Genomic DNA, 19,774 nt, shown 5'->3' with positions numbered 1-19,774 from the left:
CTCGGGTAAATTATTATTAACCTTGTAGGCTGACCTCAATTATTATTATTATCAGGTAACTTATTATTATTAACAGAGTTCTGGCTACTTTGTGAGTGCTATCCCTGTTCGCTTGGTGGCCTACAGTCCTAAACGTTAACCATTTTCTGGTCATGGTTAACCATATTTGTTTTCAGAAAAAGGTATACCACCTAGACAAAACGCATGTCCCTGTCCTCTTTTTCAGATGTGGCCGATTTAAACATCCAGAGTACATTTTTTTAATTAAGAAATAACACTTTTTTGATGACTTGTTGTTTCTAAATGGCTGCTGGGTAATTTGATATGCATTGAAATCTTTGTTCGTAGGCATCGCAGGTTCACAGAGTTGCGCAGGTTCACATAGTTGCAAACCAAATAGATAGGTCTAGCTCATTGATTTGTAGATCTGACGCAGTTGCTACCTCAGATTATGAGCCTAGCAGGTGTCGTGAATGAATTGTATAGTAACCACAGAAGGCCACAGGGAGGATCAAGAGAGCTATAAACCTACACTATTCAAAACCTGTCTAAGCATTTTGCTGTTTTTGTTTTGTTATTTTATTATATGTATTATTGCAAGGCAGAACACTTGATAAACAAGCCACATTCATTTTATTTTTTCAATGTGGTTTGAACTGGGGCGGCAGGTTTAGAGTGTTGGACTAGTAACCAAAAGGTTGCAAGATTGAATCCTCGAGCTGATGAGGTAAAAATCTGTCATTCTGCCCCTGAACAAAGCAGCTAACCCACTGTTCCTAGTCTGTCATTGAAAATAAGTATTTGTTCTTAAACTAACTTGCCTAGTTATATAAAGGTAAAATATATATTTTTTAACTGGGTGACCTAGTAACCTCTATGTGAAAGTCCAGCAAATGAGGTTTGAGACTGATCTAAGGAATTAAGAAGAAAAATACACTTTATTTCTCAACTGCCTCACCAATGTCTGTACGTGAATTAATAACTTTTAATTGCTAAATATTTCCAATAGATGGCAGCATAAGACCACTAAGTGTTAGTTATAGGCTACAGGCAGCAATATGATTGACATAAAATAGCATGCAACCACATGTCCCATGATTTTCTAAAATGGTTACTCATTACTTTAGTGAGCTACATATCAGGACTGTGTTACATTTGCATTTTAGCAGACACTCTTATCCAGAGCAATTTACGGTAGTGAATACATACATTTCATTTTTATTTCGTGCATTTTTCTTTACTGGCCCCCCGTGGGAATCAAACCCACAACCCTGGCGTTGCACACACCATGCTCTACCAACTGAGCCACAGGGAAGGCTTTGGGGAGAGTAAGAAAGTAGTGACTATAGCAGGTATTGAACCCTGGTAAATAATCACTAGTCAGAACCTCAACCTCAGTATACATGCATTATAACACATCATCTTAATATCTGAGTAAACAGCCTCGGAATAGAAAAGACAAGAGTGTGTCTTCCAGCCCATCATTAAATTACCTCATGTAACCCTCCCGGTTAGCAAATTTACCTAAACATGCCCCTCGCTTGTTTGAGAAGGCAGAGTGCTCGCTTCTGCTGACGACACAAGCTTATTGTCAGGGCTGAGTTGGCTACTTGTGAGAGAATTTGACAATGAATGTACTCGTATAATACGTTTTTATCAACTAAAGTAGGGGATCTTCTGAAATGTTATTTGTGGTCTTATGCTGCCATCTATTGGAATAATATAGCAACTGCAGTAGTACTGAATAATGTGTAATTTATTACTAAAGTAGTATTTACTCAGAATTGCTAAATATAACATTTTCTAGTTCATTTTACCACTTAAAACCAAAAAATATTTTTTTTTTGCAAAACAAACAATGAAACTGACATTAACCATAAACATCACACATTTAGTAAATTATATATATAAAATTATTTATTTAGATGGGTGACATTATCTGCCAAAGTAACAGCCCTGTAGACCAAAAAGAGCTCTCCAGCAGGTACCAAAACATTCAAAGGCCATTTTCTCAAAAGTGAGGTTACAAGTATATCATCTTCCAAAGCAGAAACACTTTTCCACTGTTCCTCAACTGTAGTGTATGATATACCATGTTCTAGCTCTGAGGCTCTACTATTATCAAATGTGAAAAACACAATTTCAAATTTTGCTACATAAGACCGAGCCGTTCGGTCACATTTGAGAGAAAGGCAGATATATAACATTTTGCAAAAAAACATTGTCTCTCTGAAATGAAACCATCAAGTGATAGATTTTAAACAAATACATGTCTGTCGTTGAACAATCCGATGCCATGATTAAATAGTGAAAAAACACACCAATGTCTTTCATAATGTCTTTAAACAATAAAATCTAATTTATGAACATTTCTGAAAATGAGTAGACGAGATATGTAATGTTTGTCTCTGTTGTGTTGAAGACCAATCAAGCAGGAGAGACCAGCCTCCCCTGTTCCCAGCTGTGTGTCCATGAAGAGTGACTGGTCTATGGGTCCTCCTATAGAGTTTGGAGAGGGAGACTTTTCTACTGAACAAAGGTAAGAAGAACTCATGGGTCATGGTCCGTGAGTTAAACAACACTGTCTCTAGTCATTTTCCCATTTCTTTTAGTTGTTTTCATAATCCATAGGCTAATTATTTTTTCCATTTACATAGTCCTAAAACAATATTAAACAAACACAACATTCCCTCCATGTGTGTGTGTGCACTTCCAGGATGAGGAGGTGTAATCTCTAGTCACTTTTACCTCTACCTACATGTACATATTACCTCAATTATAGTTTCATTATTACCTCAACTACCTGGTACCCCTGCACATTGACTCAGTACTGGTACTCCTTATAGTCTCATTATTACCTCAACTACCTGGTACCCCTGCACATTGACTCAGTACTGGTACTCCTTATAGTCTCATTATTACCTCAACTACCTGGTACCCCTGCACATTGACTCAGTACTGGTACTCCTTATAGTCTCATTATTACCTCAACTACCTGGTACCCCTGCACATTGACTCAGTACTGGTACTCCTTATAGTCTCATTATTACCTCAACTACCTGGTACCCCTGCACATTGACAAAAAAACATTATTTGTCTCTCTGAAATGAAACCATCAAGTGATAGATTTTAAACAAATACATGTCTGTCGTTGAACAATCCGATGCCATGATTAAATAGTGAAAAAACACACCAATGTCTTTCATAATGTCTTTAAACAATAAAATCTAATTTATGAACATTTCTGAAAATGAGTAGATGAGATATATAATGTTTGTCTCTGTTGTGTTGAAGCCCAATCAAGCAGGAGAGACCAGCCTCCCCTGTTCCCAGCTGTGTGTCCATGAAGAGTGACGAGTCTATGGGTCTACCTATACTCTTTAGAGAGGGAGACTTTTCTACTGAACAAAGGTGAGAAGAACTCATGGGTCATGGTCAGTGAGTTAAACAACACTGTCTCCAGTCTCCTCTTGTCACGTCCTGACCAGTAGAGGGAGTATTTGTATTGTAGTTTGGTCAGGACGTGGCAGGAGGGGTATTTGTTTTATATGGCTCGGGTTGTGTGTGTAGTATTAAAGGGGTGTTTGGTTTATGTATTCCGGGGTTTTAGTGTATGTTCTGGTTTTGGTTAGCTATGGTTTTCTGGTTTGTCTATTTCTTTGTTGTCTGTGTGGCTCCCGATCAGGAACAGCTGTACGTCGTTGTTCCTGATTGGGAGTCATATATTAGGAGCTTGTTTTCACCTGGGGTTTTTGTGTTTAGTTGTATTTTGCACTGCTGCGTATAGCCTGTAAAACTGTCGTCTGTCGTTCTTTTGTTTTGTTGTTTTTTCCGTGTTCTGTTTATTTAATAAATATAAAGATGAGCATCCACATTCCTGCTGCGTTTTGGTCATCTCTACACAACGACACCCGTGACACCTCTCCCATTTTCAAATTTCTTTTTGTTGTTTTCAGAAACCATAGGCAAATACATTTTCTCCATTTTCATAGTCCTAAAACACCATTAATCAAACGCAACATTCCCTGTGTGTGTGTTTGTGAGTGTTTGTGTGCACTCCCTGGATTAGGATATGAAAACCGTATCCTGATTGCCAAGTCACTTTTACCCCTACCTACATGTACATATTACCTCAGTTATAGTCTCATTATTACCTCAACTACCTGGTACCCCTGCACATTGACTCAGTACTGGTACTCCTTATAGCCTCATTATTACCTCAACTACCTGGTACCCCTGCACATTGACTCAGTACTGGTACTCCTTATAGTCTCATTATTACCTCAACTACCTGGTACCCCTGCACATTGACTCAGTACTGGTACTCCTTATAGTCTCATTATTGTTACTTTATTGTGTTACTATTTCCTTTGTTTATTTTTATTTACAAGATACAAGGACAAGGTATCATGTTTGGTGAACAGGTCAGAGTTCATATCCTCAGTCAGACCAGTAGAAACTGGATCAGCAGCACTACAAGGTATCACGTCTGGTGGAGCATGTATCAATACTAACAGGATGGAAAGAAAGGGAGCGCTGCTCTCAGATCAGTTTTCTCCATTCAAATCTTTCCTTAACATTATAAATATTGCACAATACTGATGACGGATCAGCACCTAGAGAAATATTATCACCTTTGGCTGCAAATATTGACGAGGCTTATTCTAATTCTTATAATAAATAAAAACGCACTAAAGAAAAAATGCATTAAATCACAGATTTGGCACATCATTGGGTTCATGTTAGGATACACATCATGAAATATATTGAGACAAATTACAGACAGTAGCCTACAAGTAACAAAATAGAACTTGATTGATTGATTGAACATAAAACGTATTTCAATCTGATTGTAATAGGACGATAGACAACTGTTTATATTTTAATGCTCATCCTGGTTTTCATTTGAAGCATAATTTTATACGTCACTTGTTTCTATCAACTTTAAAGACATTTGCAACTTTGTATTTGTAGTCAACTTTGTTCTGAAGTTATCAGTGGTCACAAAGAGACAGAAGGTTTATCAATGTTTAGTTGAGATCTTCTGTGTATAAGTGACGCGGGAGGGTAAAAAAGCATCTAACGACTCACTCAGCTGTTCTACGAATGGTCTAGCGATGCACTTAGCTGTTCCACGTAAATACCGATGGTTTTGGGAAACAGCTTAAAGATTTAACGATGCTCCTACGAATGTTTTAATGATGACAAACTTAGCTTTAAGATGCTTTTGGGAAACCAGGCCTTGGATAAAAACAACTGCTAAATTCAAAAGTAAATGCTTTACATACAGATCTCATATTACTGTATTTAATATTTAATGTATAATTTGTACAGTTCTTTATTAAACATGTAGTTCTTTGTTACATTTGACTGTTAAAAACCAAGCAGTACTACTGATTTCTCTGAGAGTGAGGCAGATATATATTATTACTGTGTAAAACCTAGCAGTACTACTGATTTCTCTGAGAGTGAGGCAGATATATATTATTATTGTATAAAACCTAGCAGTATTACTGATTTCTCTGAGAGTGAGACAGATATATATTATTACTGTGTAAAACCTAGCAGTACTACTGATTTCTCTGAGAGTGAGGCAGATATATATTATTACTGTGTAAAACCTAGCAGTACTACTGATTTCTCTGAGAGTGAGGCACATATATATTATTACTGTGTAAAACCTAGCAGTACTACTGATTTCTCTGAGAGTGAGGCAGATATATATTATTACTGTATAAAACCTAGCAGTACTACTGATTTCTCTGAGAGTGAGGCAGATATATATTATTACTGTGTAAAACCTAGCAGTACTACTGATTTCTCTGAGAGTGAGGCAGATATATATTATTACTGTGTAAAACCTAGCAGTACTACTGATTTCTCTGAGAGTGAGGCAGATATATACTGCTAAAAAAAGGGAACACTTAAAACCCACATCCTAGATCTGAATGAAAGAAATAATCTTATTAAATACTTTTTCCTTTACATAGTTGAATGTGCTGACAACAAAATCACACAAAAATAATCAACGGAAATCCAATTTATCAACCCATGGAGGTCTGGATTTGGAGTCACACTCACAATTAAAGTGGAAAACCACACTACAGCTGATCCAACTTTGATGTAATGTCCTTAAAACAAGTCAAAATGAGGCTCATTAGTGTGTGTGGCCTCCACGTGCCTGTATGGCCTCACTACAACGCCTGGGCATGCTCCTGATGAGGTGGCGGATGGTCTCCTGAGGGATCTCCTCCCAGACCTGGACTAAAGCATCCGCCAACTCCTGGACAGTCTGTGGTGCAACGTGGCGTTGGTGGATGGAGCGAGACATGATGTCCCAGATGTGCTCAATTGGATTCAGGTCTGGGGAACGGGCGGGCCAGTCCATAGCATCAATGCCTTCCTCTTGCAGGAACTGCTGACACACTCCAGCCACATGAGGTCTAGCATTGTCTTGCATTAGGAGGAACCCAGGGCCAACGGCACCAGCATATGGTCTCACAAGGGGTCTGAGGATCTCATCTCGGTACCTAATGGCAGTCAGGCTACCTCTGGCGAGCACATGGAGGGCTGTGCGGCCCCCCAAAGAAATGCCACCCCACACCATGACTGACCCACCGCCAAACCGGTCATGCTGGAGGATGTTGCAGGCAGCAGAACGTTCTCCACGGCGTCTCCAGACTCTGTCACGTGCTCAGTGTGAACCTGCTTTCATCTGTGAAGAGCACAGGGCGCCAGTGGCGAATTTGCCAATCTTGGTGTTCTCTGGCAAATGCCAAACGTCCTGCAAGGTGTTGGGCTGTAAGTACAACCCCCACCTGTGGACGTCGGGCCCTCATACCACCCTCAGGTCATTTTGCAGGGCTCTGTCAGTGCTCCTCCTGCTCCTCCTTGCACAAAGGCGGAGGTAACGGTCTTGCTGCTGGGTTGTTGCCCTCCTACGGCCTCCTCCATGTCTCCAGATGTACTGGCCTGTCTCCTGGTAGCGCCTCCATGCTCTGGACACTACGCTGACAGACACAGCAAACCTTCTTGCCACAGCTCGCATTGATGTGCCATCCTGGATGAGCGGCACTACCTGAGCCACTTGTGTGGGTTGTAGACTCCGTCTCATGCTACCACTAGAGTGAAAGCACCGCCAGCATTCAAAAGTGACCAAAACATCAGCCAGGAAGCATAGGAACTGAGAAGTGGTCTGTGGTCACCACCTGCAGAACCACTCCTTTATTGGGGGTGTCTTGCTAATTGCCTATAATTTCCACCTGTTGTCTATTCCATTTGCACAACAGCATGTGACATTTATTGTCAATCAGTGTTGCTTCCTAAGTGGACAGTTTGATTTTGCAGAAGTGTGATTGACTTGGAGTTACATTGTGTTGTTTAAGTGTTCCCTTTATTTTTTGGAGCAGTGTATATCATTTAGAAAAAAAACATGATTATTTGTCTCTCTGAAATGAAACCATCAAGTTATAGATTTAACAAAAAATAGATGTCTGTCATTGAACAACCCCATGATTAGCTATTGAAAAATCGCTTTTATAATTTATTTAAACAATAACATGGATATATAGCATTTTGGAATGAAGCTCTTCTTATGTTTCCCCATCTGAGATCAGAGTAGATGAGAGATGTAATGTTTGTCTCTGTTGTGTTGAAGTCCAATCAAGCAGGAGAGACCAGCCTCCCTTGTACCCAGCTGTGTCCATGAATAGTGACCAGTCTATGGAGCCTCCTGTATTCTTTAGATAGGGAGACTGTGTGTGTGGGGGGGGGGGGGGGGGGGGGGGGATGAGGAGATATAATCTCATGTTTTGTCTACAGAAACCAACAGAAGAGATCAGAGTCAGAGATTCTCAGCGGTCAGTCTTCCCAGAGTCATCAAACAGACCTCGCCTTCATATTCAGTGTATGTGGTCCTGTTATGTACATTTGTTTTTGTTTACCTCAAGTAAAATGTAGTTGATCTGTCAATCATTCATTAATGTGTTAACTTAACTTAATTACTTCATTTATTTCAGATGCTTGAAGAGAAAATTATAACATTTGTGAAGAACGAGCTGAAGATGTTCAAGAGGATTCTTAGTCCAGAACTCCCAGAAGGCTTTGAGAGTCAGAAGCAGGATAAGGAAGTGGTGGATGCTGAAGATGAGAAGCAGGAGAGCAGTGCCAAAGAGGGGGCTCTGAAGATCACACTGCACGTCCTGAGGAAAATGAACCAGAAGGAGCTTGCTGACACACTGGAGAAAAGTAAGATCTGTCTGCCTCATGTTGAATGCTGTTGTATAACATTTAAAAGCTGTAGCTAAAATACAGCTAAAATAGCTGTGTAACTAAATGATATTGTAGCAGCCTTAACACAACACCTAGTGACCTCATCAAGTAGCAGCAGGGATGTGTTGTGGTGATTAATTTAGAGAGAGAGAAAACATTAATAACACCATCAATAATACCAATAATAATATAATCAGTCACACCAGTCTGTAATGCATTATGAAAACATTTACACAATTATACAATCAGTTAAGAGAAGAAATTATTATAATTTAAACTTTATAACAGTCCTAGAATACAGTAGACATTAAAACAAACGTAATATTAATATCATATGTGTTATTTCTGGATTCAGATGAGCTTGCTGTGATTTGCCAACGTGAACTCAAATCTAATCTAAAGAAGAAGTTTCAATGTGTATTTGAGGGGATTGCTAAACAAGGAAACCCAATGCTTCTCAATAAGATCTACACAGAGCTCTACATCACAGAGGGTGGAACAGGAGAGGTCAATAATGAACATGAGCTGAGACAGATTGAGACAACAACCAGGAAACAAGCAAATCCAGAGACAGCAATCAAATGTAACGACATCTTCAAACCCTTAACTGGACAAGACAAACTTATCAGAACTGTGCTGACAAAGGGAGTCGCTGGCATTGGAAAAACAGTCTCTGTGCAGAAGTTCATTCTGGACTGGGCTGAAGGAAAAGCAAATCAGGATGTCCAATTTGTATTTTCATTCCCTTTTCGGGAGCTGAATTTGATGAAAGAGGACAAACACACTTTCATTGAATTTCTTAATTACTTCTCAATGGAAACCAAACAATCAAGAATCTCCAACTACGACAAGTACAAAGTTCTGTTCATCTTTGATGGTCTGGATGAGTGCCGACTGCCCCTAGACTTCCAGAGGAACAAGATCTGTTGTGACATCACAGAGTCAACCTCAGTGGATGTTCTGCTGACAAATCTCATGAAGGGAAATCTGCTTCCCTCTGCTCTCCTCTGGATAACTACCCGACCTGCAGCAGCCAATAAGATCCCTTCAGGGTGTGTTGACCAGGTGACAGAGGTGCGAGGGTTCAATGACCCACAGAAGGAGGAGTACTTCAGGAAGAGATTCAGTGATGAGGACCTGGCCAGCAGAATCATCTCACACATAAAGACATCAAGGAGCCTTCACATCATGTGCCACATTCCAGTCTTCTGTTGGATTTCTGCAATAGTCCTTGAAGCCATGCTGGAACATAAGAGAGAAGAGATGCCCAAGACTCTGACTGAGATGTACACACACCTTGTGGTTTTTCATAGCAAACAGAAGAATGAAAAGTATCTTGGGAAAGAAGAGACATGTCCACACTGGAATAAAGAGAGCATTCTGTCACTGGGAAAACTGGCTTTTCAACAGCTTGTGAAGGGCAATCTGATTTTCTATGAAGGAGACCTGAAAGAGGCTGGCATTGATGTCAATGAAGCCTCAGTGTACTCAGGATTGTGCACACAGCTCTTTAAAGAGGAATGTGGGCTGTACCAGGACAAGGTGTACTGCTTCGTGCATCTGAGCATTCAGGAGTTTCTGGCTGCTGTATATGTGTTCCTCTCATTCATCAAAAACAATGAGAATCTAATGGCCGAACTGCAATCAACGTCCAGGAACTTTTCTGTGAGGATCAAACAAAGGCGTAAAGTTACTTTCTACAAGAGTGCTGTGGATAAAGCCTTACAAAGTGAGATGGGAAACCTGGACCTGTTCCTCCGCTTCCTTCTGGGTCTCTCACTGGAGTCTAATCAGAAGCACTTACAAGGTCTACTGACAAAGACAAGAAGCAGCTCACAGAGCCATGAAGAAACAGTCAAGTACATCAAGGAGAAGATCAGGAAGAATCCCTCTCCAGAGAGGAGCATCAATCTGTTCCACTGTCTGAATGAACTGAATGACCATTCTCTAGTGGAGGAGATCCAAAGCTTCCTGAGCTCAGGAAGTCTCTCTACAGCCAAACTGTCACCTGCACAGTGGTCAGCTCTGGTCTTTGTGTTGCTGACTTCAGAAAAAGAGCTGGATGTGTTTGACCTGAAGAAATACTCCAGATCAGAGGACGGTCTTCTGAGGCTGATGCCAGTGGTCAAAGCCTCCAGAGCTGTTCTGTGAGTACATCACATGACATATGAGAACTAATCATCAGGAAGAAATATTAAGTTTAGAGAAAATATGCATTATAATATGTATATAATATTATATTGAAAAACATATTGAATAAATGCATTGATGTTCACATTAGTATAACATTATGACCATACAATTCTAGGAGACGGAAGATGAATCTATATGTTGTTTGAGAGAATAAACCAAATGCATCTGCCATTGTCCTTCTACACTACTCGTTAAATGAACAGTGTGTTTGTGAAGTCATGATGATCTCTTTGTCAGGCTGTCAGGCTGTGGAGTCACAGAGGAAGGCTGTGCTTCTCTGGTCTCAGCTCTGAGGTCAAACCCCTCACACCTGAGAGAGCTGGATCTGAGTAACAATGACCTGAAGGATTCAGGAGTGAAGCTGCTCTCTGCTGGACTGGGGAATCCCCACTGTAAACTGGAGACTCTGAGGTCAGTATTCCTGTAGTTGGTCAACAAGTGATAACTGTTCCCCAGATCCACATGTGTTTACCAGACACACATAGTCCACACCATATGTGTTTGGACAGTGAAGCTTACAGTTTTAAAGTTGGTGCTATGCTCCAGCATTTTGGATTTGAGATACAATGTTTCATATTAGGTGACAGTACAGTCACCTTTTTATTTATTTGAGGTTAATGGTGAGAGGTTGGTATGTTTTGTTGTAGCCTCTGTAACTTTCTTACTCATTATTGTTCATGATTCATACATGATTTTTCTTAACCTGTTATGGCTAGGGGGCAGTATTTTCACGGCTGGATAAAAAACGTACCCGATTTAATCTGATTATTAGTCCTGCCCAGAAACTGGAATATGCATATAATTATTAGCTTTGGAGAGAAAACACTCCAAAGTTTCTGAAACTGTTTGAATGGTGTCTGTGAGTATAACAGAACTCCTATGGCAGGCAAAAACCTGAGATGCTTCTGTTCAGGAAGTACCCTGTCTGAACATTTCTTGCCCTTCTTTATTATCTCTATCGTTTACAAAGGATCTCTGCTCTTACGTGACAATTCACACGTCTCCAATGAGGTCTCATAGCCCGGGAAAAACAGGAATGACGTAATTCAAAGCCCTGGCTGAAGCACAGGAAGGCAAAAGCTAAGTGGTCACTCAATGGTCTAAGCCTTAGGCGCGTGACACGCCCCGCCCCCGGCTTTCGGTTTTTTCCTCAGTTTACAGACAGGCAGATTCCCGGTCGGAATATTATCGCTTCTCTACGAGATAAATTGCATAAATATTGGTTTTAAACAGCGGTTGACATGCTTCGAAGTACGGTAATGGAATATTTAGACATTTTTTGTCATATTTTGCGTCATGCTCGTGGCCGAGATTTAGCGTTGGGATAGTGTCTAGAACGCACGAACAAAACGTCGCTGTTTGGATATAACGATGGATTATTTGGGACCAAACCTACATTTGTTATTGAAGTAGAAGTCCTGGCAGTGTATTCTGATGAAGAACAAGCAAGGTAAGAACATGTTTCTTATAGGAAATGTGATTTTGGTGAAGGCTAAACTTGCAGGGTGTCTAAATAGCTAGCCCTGTAACGCCGGGCTATGTACTTACATTATTGCAAAATGTGCTTCATCCGAAAAGCTATTTTAAAATCGGACATATCGAGTGCATAGAGGAGTTCTGTATCTATAATTCTTAAAATAATTGTTATGCTTTTTGTGAACGTTTATCGTGAGTAATTTAGTAAAATCACCGGAAGTGTTCGGTGGGAATGCTAGTTCTGAACGTCACATGCTAATGTAAAAAGCTGTTTTTTGATATAAATATGAACTTGATTGAACAGACATGCATGTATTGTATAACACAATGTCCTAGGTGTGTCATCTGATGAAGATCATCAAAGGTTAGTGCTGCATTTAGATATGGTTTGGGTTTATGTGACATGATATGCTAGCTTGAAAAATGGCTGTGTGATTATTTCTGGCTGGGTACTCTGCTGACATAATCTAATGTTTTGCTTTCGCTGTAAAGCCTTTTTGAAATCGGACAGTTTGGTTAGATAAAGGAGAGTCTTGTCTTTAAATAGCTGTAAAATAGTCATATGTTTGAAAAGTGTAAGTTTTCGGATTTAGAGGAGTTTGAATTTCGCGCCCCGCCCATCATTGGATATTGGAGCAATCGTTCCGCTAGCGGAACGTGTAGATGTCATGGAATCATCAGGATTAATTTAGTAGTGTTTAGAAACTTGTTATCTACTCACTTACACAGAAATGTAATCCAATCATTATCCACCATTTTCATATTGGGCAAAACACAACCAAAACAAACTTTGTCAATGTTACCTCATATGAAATATTTTATCTCAATTCCAAAATGTTGGAGTATAGAGCCTCATTAAAAATGTTAGCTTCACTGTCAAAATAGATATGGTGTGGACTGTATACTCAATACAATCTAAATCTGATACCTCACTGTCTGTCTCTTGACTGATACTTCTTTTTAAACTGGTCTGGTTAGTCTACTCAAATATTTGTACTATACATGTTTCTATCCCAAAAGAAAAAATGTTTAGTCACATGCGCCAAACACAACAGGTGTAGACCTTACAGCGAAATGCTTACTTACGAGCCCCTAACCAACAGTGCAGTTTAAAAAAATACGGATAACAGATAAAAGTTACAAGTAATTAAAGTAATTAAAGAGCAGCAGTAAAAAATAACAATATATACAAGGGGTGCGGGAACAGAGTGTCACGACTTCCGCCAAAGTCGGGTCCTCTCCTTGTTCGGGCGGCGCTCAGAGATCGGCATAGCCGGTGTTCTAGCCATCATCAATCCACTTTTCATTTTCCATGTGTTTTGTCTTGTTTTTCCTCACACCTGGTTTCAATTCCCTCAATTACTTGTTGTGTATTTAACACTCTGTTCCCACCATGTCTTTGTGTGGGATTGTTTGTTGTAGTGCTTGTGCACGTTCCCCGTGAGCGCACAACGGGTTATTTTTTGTGCCCATTTATCTTGTTGGTCTGGATGCAGTTGGTTTTGCTTAATAAATCTCCGGTTATTTCCCAGTTCTGCTCTCCTGCGCCTGACTTCTCTGCCGACAATTACGCACCCCGCTACACAGACTCAATGTGCTTGGGCACCGGTTAGTTGAGGTAGGATGTACATTTAGGTAGAGCTATTAACCTCTTAGTGACCCCTTAACACTCGGATCCCGTTAACAGGATCGATTTGACAACAGCCAGTGAAAAAGCAGAGCGCCAAATTCAAAACAACAAAAATCTCATAATTAACATTTCTCACACATGCAAGTATTATATACCATTTTAAAGATAAGATTCTCCTTAATCCAACCACATTGTCCGATTTCAAAAAGGCTTTACGGAGAAAGCAAAACATTAGATTATTTTAGGACACCACCTAAACAAGAAAAGCCACACAGCCATTTTCCAAGTAAGGACAGGCGTCACAAAAACCAGAAATACAGGTAAAATTAAGCACTAACCTTTGATGATCTTCATCAGATGGCACTCATAGGACTTCATGTTACACAATACATGTATGTTTTGCTCGATAAAGTTCATATTTATATCCAAAAACCCAATTTTACATTGGCGTGTAATGTTCAGAAATGTTTTGCCTTCAAAACTTCCAGTGAATGAGCACAATGAGCACACATATTACAGAAATACTCATCATAAACTTTGATAAGATACAAGTGTTATGCACAGAATTATAGATACACTTCTCCTTTATGCAACCGCTGTGTCAGATTTCAAAATAGCTTCACGTCGAAAGTACACTTTGCAATAATCTGAGTACTGCGCTCAGGCACAAACAACAAGGCAAACAGAAACCTGCCATTTTGGAGTCAATAAAACTAAGAAATAGTATTAGAAATATTCACTTACCTTTGATGATCTTCAACAGAATGCACTCACAGGGATCCCAGCTCCACAATAAATGTTCGATAAAGTTTAATGAATCTTTAGGTTGTTTTTAACATACATCTTCAATATAATTCCAACCGGACAAATGCGTTCTCTTTAGGAATGAATACGAACTCAGCTCGCTCCCAAGGCTCTGCACGCCACTGACCTCATCCCTGGGACACCAGTTTACCACAGCTGGTATTCCTTTGCAATTCACTGTAAAAGCATATAACAAGGTTCTAAAGACTGCTGACATCTAGTGGAAGCCTTAGGAAGTGCAACATGACCCCGATAACACTAGAAATTCAATGGAGAATCATTTAAAAAAACTACAAGCCTCAGATTTCCACTTCCTGGTTGGATTTGTCTCAGGTTTCTGCCTGCCATATGAGTTCTGTTATACTCACAGACATCATTCAAACAGTTTTAGAAACTTCGGAGTGTTTTATATCCAGATCTACTAATAATACGCATATCCTAATTTCTGGGCCCGGGTAGCAGGCAGTTTAATTTGGGTACGTTTTTCATCCGGCGGTGAAAATACTGCCCCCTATCCCGAAGAGGTTTTAAAGTGACTATGCATAGATGACAACAAAGAATGGGGGTGGGGGGGAGGGGAATGCAAATTGTCTGGGTAGCAATTTGACTAGGTGTTCAGGAGTCTTAAGGCTTGGGGGTAGAAAGTGTTTAGAAGCCTCTTGGACCTATACTTGGCGCTCCGGTACCACTTGCCGTGCTGTAGCAGAGAGAACAGTCTATGACTAGGGTCTTTGACAATTTGTAGGGCCTTCCTCTGACATCGCCTGGTATAGAGGTCCTGGATGGCAGGAAGCTTGGCCCCAGTGATGCACTGGGCCATTCGCACTACCCTCTGTAGTGCCTTGCGGTCGGAGGCCAAGCTGTTGCCATACCGGGCAGTGATGCAACCGGGCAGTGATGCAACCAGTCAGGATGCTCTCGGTGGTGCAGCTGTAGAACCTTCTGAGGACCCATGCCAAATCTTTTCAGTCTCCTGAGGGGGAATAGGTTTTTTCATGCCCGCTTCACTACTGTCTTGGTGTGCTTGGACAATGTTAGTTGTTGGTGATGTGGACACTAAGGAACTTGAAGCTCTCAACCTGCTCCACTGCAGCCCTGTCGATGAGAATGGGGGCGTGCTCGGTCCTCTTTTTCCTGTAGTCAACAATAATCTCCTTTGTTTTGATCACTTTGAGGGAGAAGTTGTTGTCCTGGCATCACACGGCCAGGTCTCTGACCTCCTCTCTATAGGCTGTCTCATTGCTGTCAGAAAATGTAATGATGGTGTTGGAGTCGTGCCTGACCGTGCAGTCATGAGTGAACAGGGTGTACAGGAGGGGGCTGAGCACGCACCACTGAGGGGCCTCTGTGTTGAGGATCAGCGTGGCGGGTGTGTTGTTACCTACTCTTACCACTTAGGGGCGGCCCGTCAGGAAGTCCAGGATCCAGTTGCGGAGGGAGGGGTTTAGTCCCTGGGTCCTTAGTTTATTGATGAGCTTTTTGCTATGGTGTTGAACGCTGAGCTGTAGTCAATGAATAGCATGCTCACATATGTGTTCCTTTTGTCCAGGTGGGAAAGGGCAGTGTGGAGTGCAATAGAGATTGCATCATCTGTGGATCTGTTCGGGCGGTGTGCAAATTGGAGTGGATCTAGTGTTATCTGGGATGATGGTGTTGATGTGAGACATAACCAGCCTTTCAAAGCAGGTCTGATCTGTAGTCGGGTCTGTACGGGTCTGTAGTCATTTAGACAGGTTACCTTAGGGTTCTTGGACACAGGCACTATGGTGGTCTGCTTAAAACAGGTTGGTATTACAGACACGGACAGGGAGAGGTTGAAAATGTCAGTGAAGACACTTGCTAGTTGGTCAGCGTATGCTCGCAGTACACGTCCTGGTAATCCGCCTGGCCCTGCGGCCTTGTGAATGTTGACCTGTCTTAAGGCCTTACTCACATAGGCTGCTGAGAGCGTGATCACACAGTCTTCCAGTATAGCTGGTGCTCTCATGCATGTTTCAGTGTTATTTGCCTCGAAGCGAGCATAGAAGTAGTTTAGCTCGTCTGGTAGGCTTGTGTCACTGGGCAGCTCGCAGCTGTGCTTCCCTTTGTAGTCTGTAATGGTTTGCATGCCCTGCCACATCCGACGATCGTCAGAGCCGGTGTAGTATGACTCGATCTTAGTCCTGTATTGATGCTTTGCCTGTTTGATGGTTCGTCGGAGGGCATAGCGGGATTTCTTAGAGTCCCTCACCTTGAAAGCGGCAGCTCAAGCCTTTAGCTCAGTGCGGCTGCTGCCTGTAATCCATGGCTTCTGGTTGGGTTATGTACGTACGGTCACTGTGGGGACGACATCATCGATGCACCTATTGATGAACCAATGACAAATGTGGTGTACTCCTCAATGCCATCGGAGGAATCCTGGAACATATTACAGTCTGTGCAAAACCATCCTGTAGATTAGCATCTGCTTCATCTGACCACTTTTTTTGTTGATCTTGTCACTGGTGCTTCCTGAGAGAGCTTTGTATGCATCTCTGTGTGTGCAGTAAAGGTGGTCCAGAGTTCTTTTCACTCTGGTTGCACATTTAACATGTGGATAGAAATTTAGTAAAACTGATTTAAGATTCTCTGCATTAAAGTCCCCAGCTACTAGGAGCGCCACCTCTGGGTGTGCATTTTCTTGTTTGCTTATGGCTAAATACAGCTCATTCAATGCTGTCTTAGTGCCAACCTCTGACGTGGTATGTAAACAGTTGTGACGAATACAGATGAAAACTCTCTCGGTAGGTATTGTGGCAGCTTATCATGAGAAACTCTACCTCAGGCGAGCAATAGCTTGAGACTTCCTTAGATATCATGCACCAGCAGCTGTTTACAAAAATACATAGACCACCGCCCCTTGTCTTACCAGACACTGCTGTTCTAGCCTGCCAGTACAGCATATAACCAGCCAGCTGTATGCTGATAATGTCGTCGTTCATCCAGGACTCTGTGAAGCATAAGATGTTACAGTTCTTAAAACCTGTTGAGGACAGACGTTCCGCTAATGGAACCCCTAGCCAACAGCCAATGGAAAAGCAGGGCACGAAATACAAAACCACAAAAATCCCATAATTCAAATTTCTCAAACAATCAACTATTTTACACCATTTTAAAGATAAAGTTCTTGTTAATCTAACCACATTGTCCGATTTCAAAAAGGCTTTACAGCGAAAGCATAGCATTAGATTATGTTAGGACATCACCTTGACAAGAAAAACCACACAGCCATTTTCCAAGCAAGGAGAGGCATCACAAAAACCAGAAATACAGCTAAAATTAATCACTAACCTTTGACGATCTTCATCAGATGACACTCCCAGGACTCAACGTTACACAATACATGTATGTTTTGTTCGATAAAGTTCATATTTATAGTCCAAAACCCCATTTTACATTGGCGCGTGATGTTCAGAAAATATTTTGCCTCCAAAACTTCCGGTAAATGAGCACATCAATTTACAAAATACTCATCATAAACGTTGATAAAATTTACAACAGTTATTGAAAGAATTATAGTTACACTTCTCCTTAATGCAACCGCTGTGTCAGATTTCAAAACAGCTTTACAGCAAAAGCACATTGTTCAATATTCTGAGTACAGAGCTCAGCCATCAAAGCAAGCTATACAGTTACCCGCCAAGTCATGGAGTCAGCAAAACTCAGAATTAGTATTATAAATCTTCACTTACCTTTGCTGATCTTTGTCGGAATGCACTCCCAGGGCTCCCACTTCCACAAGAAATGTTCATTTGTTCGATAAAGTCCATCATTTATGTCCAAATACCTCAGTTTTGTTCGCGCGTCCAGATCACAATTCCAAAGGCACAATGCGCGAGCGCAAAACCAAAAAGTCAAAAAGTTCCATTACCGTTCGTAGAAACATGTCAAACAATGTTTACAATCAATCCTTAGGGTCTTTTTATCATAAATCTTTGATAATATTCCAAACGGACAATAACGTATTCATTACAGAGGAAAAAGAAGGAACGGCGCACCTGTGTAACCGCGCAGTAAACAACTCGTTGGTCTCAGCATAGTCCACTGGTTGAATGGCCTCTTATTCTCTCCCAATTCACAGTAGAAGCATGAAACAAGGTTCTAAGGACTGTTGACATCTAGTGGAAGCCTTAGGAAGTGCAAACTGACCCCACAGACCCTGTAGTTTGGATAGGCAATCAGTTGAAAAACTACAAGCCTCAGATTTCCCACTTCCTGGTTGGATTTTTCTCAGGTTTTTGCCTGCCATATGAGTTCTGTTATACTCACAGACATCATTCAAACAGTTTTAGACACTTCAGAGTGTTTTCTATCCAAATCTACTACTATGCAAATATTTGACTCTGGGCCCTAGTAGCAGGCAGTTTAATCTGGCCTCGCTTTTCATCCAAACGTGAAAATACTGCCCCCTGTCCCAAACAAGTTAATGTCCCGTTGGTAGTTTAATCTTAAGCGTAACTCGACGATTTTATTGTCCAAAGATTGCATATTTGCTAGCAGAATTGAGGTTCAAGTACAAGTAATACTTTGATAATTTGTCATATCTAATAATGAAACATCCATTAATGAATAGATATGAGGTTTCAGGACACTAATAAATCAGAAAATATTTAAAACAAATACTGCCACCACTATTTTCACCACCAAAGAATAGCAGAGTGATTTTAATATGATTTGTCTCTTTGCAGGATGTCAGGCTGTCTAGTCACAGAGGAAGGCTGTGCTTCTCTGGTCTCAGCTCTGAGGTCAAACCCCTCACACCTGAGAGAGCTGGACCTGAGTAACAATGACCTGAAGGATTCAGGAGTGAAGCTGCTCTCTGCTGGACTGGGGAATCCCCACTTTGAACTGGAGACTCTGAGGTCAGTATTCCTGTAGTTGGTCAACAAGTGATAACTGTTCACCAGATCCACATGTGTTTTTCAGGCACACATCATCCACACCATATGTGTTTGGACAGTGAAGCTTACAGCTTTTAAATGTAGTGCTATGCTCCAGCATTTTGGATTTGAGATACAATGTTTCATACTAGGTGACAGTACAGAATGTCACCTTTTAATTGAGGTTAATGGTGAGAGGTTAGCATGTTTTGTTGTAGCCTCTGTAACTCTCTCACTCATTATTATTCACGATTCATTCATGATCTTTCTTCATCATGGCAGTCACAGGCTTGATGTAGTCATTACGTTCAAAGAATATGGGACCAAATACTAAACTTTTTTAAACATTTTGAAAAAATTATGTAGCCACTATTTTCACCACCAAAGAATAGCAGTGTGATTTTAATATGATTTGACTCTTTGCAGGCTGTCACGCTGTCTAGTCACAGAGGAAGGCTGTGCTTCTCTGGTCTCAGCTCTGAGGTCAAACCCCTCACACCTG

At 41.0% G+C, this 19,774-nt stretch overlaps 1 protein-coding gene and 1 long non-coding RNA gene across 2 annotated transcripts in view; one reads left to right on the top strand and one right to left on the bottom strand.

Annotated features, from left to right (window-relative positions):
• The window catches only part of LOC115171939 (NLR family CARD domain-containing protein 3-like), a 1,137,260-nt gene that overhangs the window by 698,745 nt on the left and 418,741 nt on the right, over positions 1 to 19,774 (bottom strand). The gene's annotated exons all lie outside the window — the stretch shown is intronic.
• Positions 7,843 to 8,133, top strand: LOC115171950 (uncharacterized). Its single transcript, XR_003871297.1, has 2 exons — positions 7,843 to 7,906; positions 8,019 to 8,133. It is a non-coding gene; the product is annotated as an uncharacterized LOC115171950 (long non-coding RNA).

This window comes from Salmo trutta, chromosome 32 (assembly GCF_901001165.1).
Source record: "Salmo trutta chromosome 32, fSalTru1.1, whole genome shotgun sequence".
NCBI classification, from domain to species: Eukaryota; Metazoa; Chordata; class Actinopteri; order Salmoniformes; family Salmonidae; genus Salmo; species Salmo trutta.
Note: the sequence above shows the minus strand (reverse complement) of the source record. Positions and strands in the feature narration are given on the sequence as shown.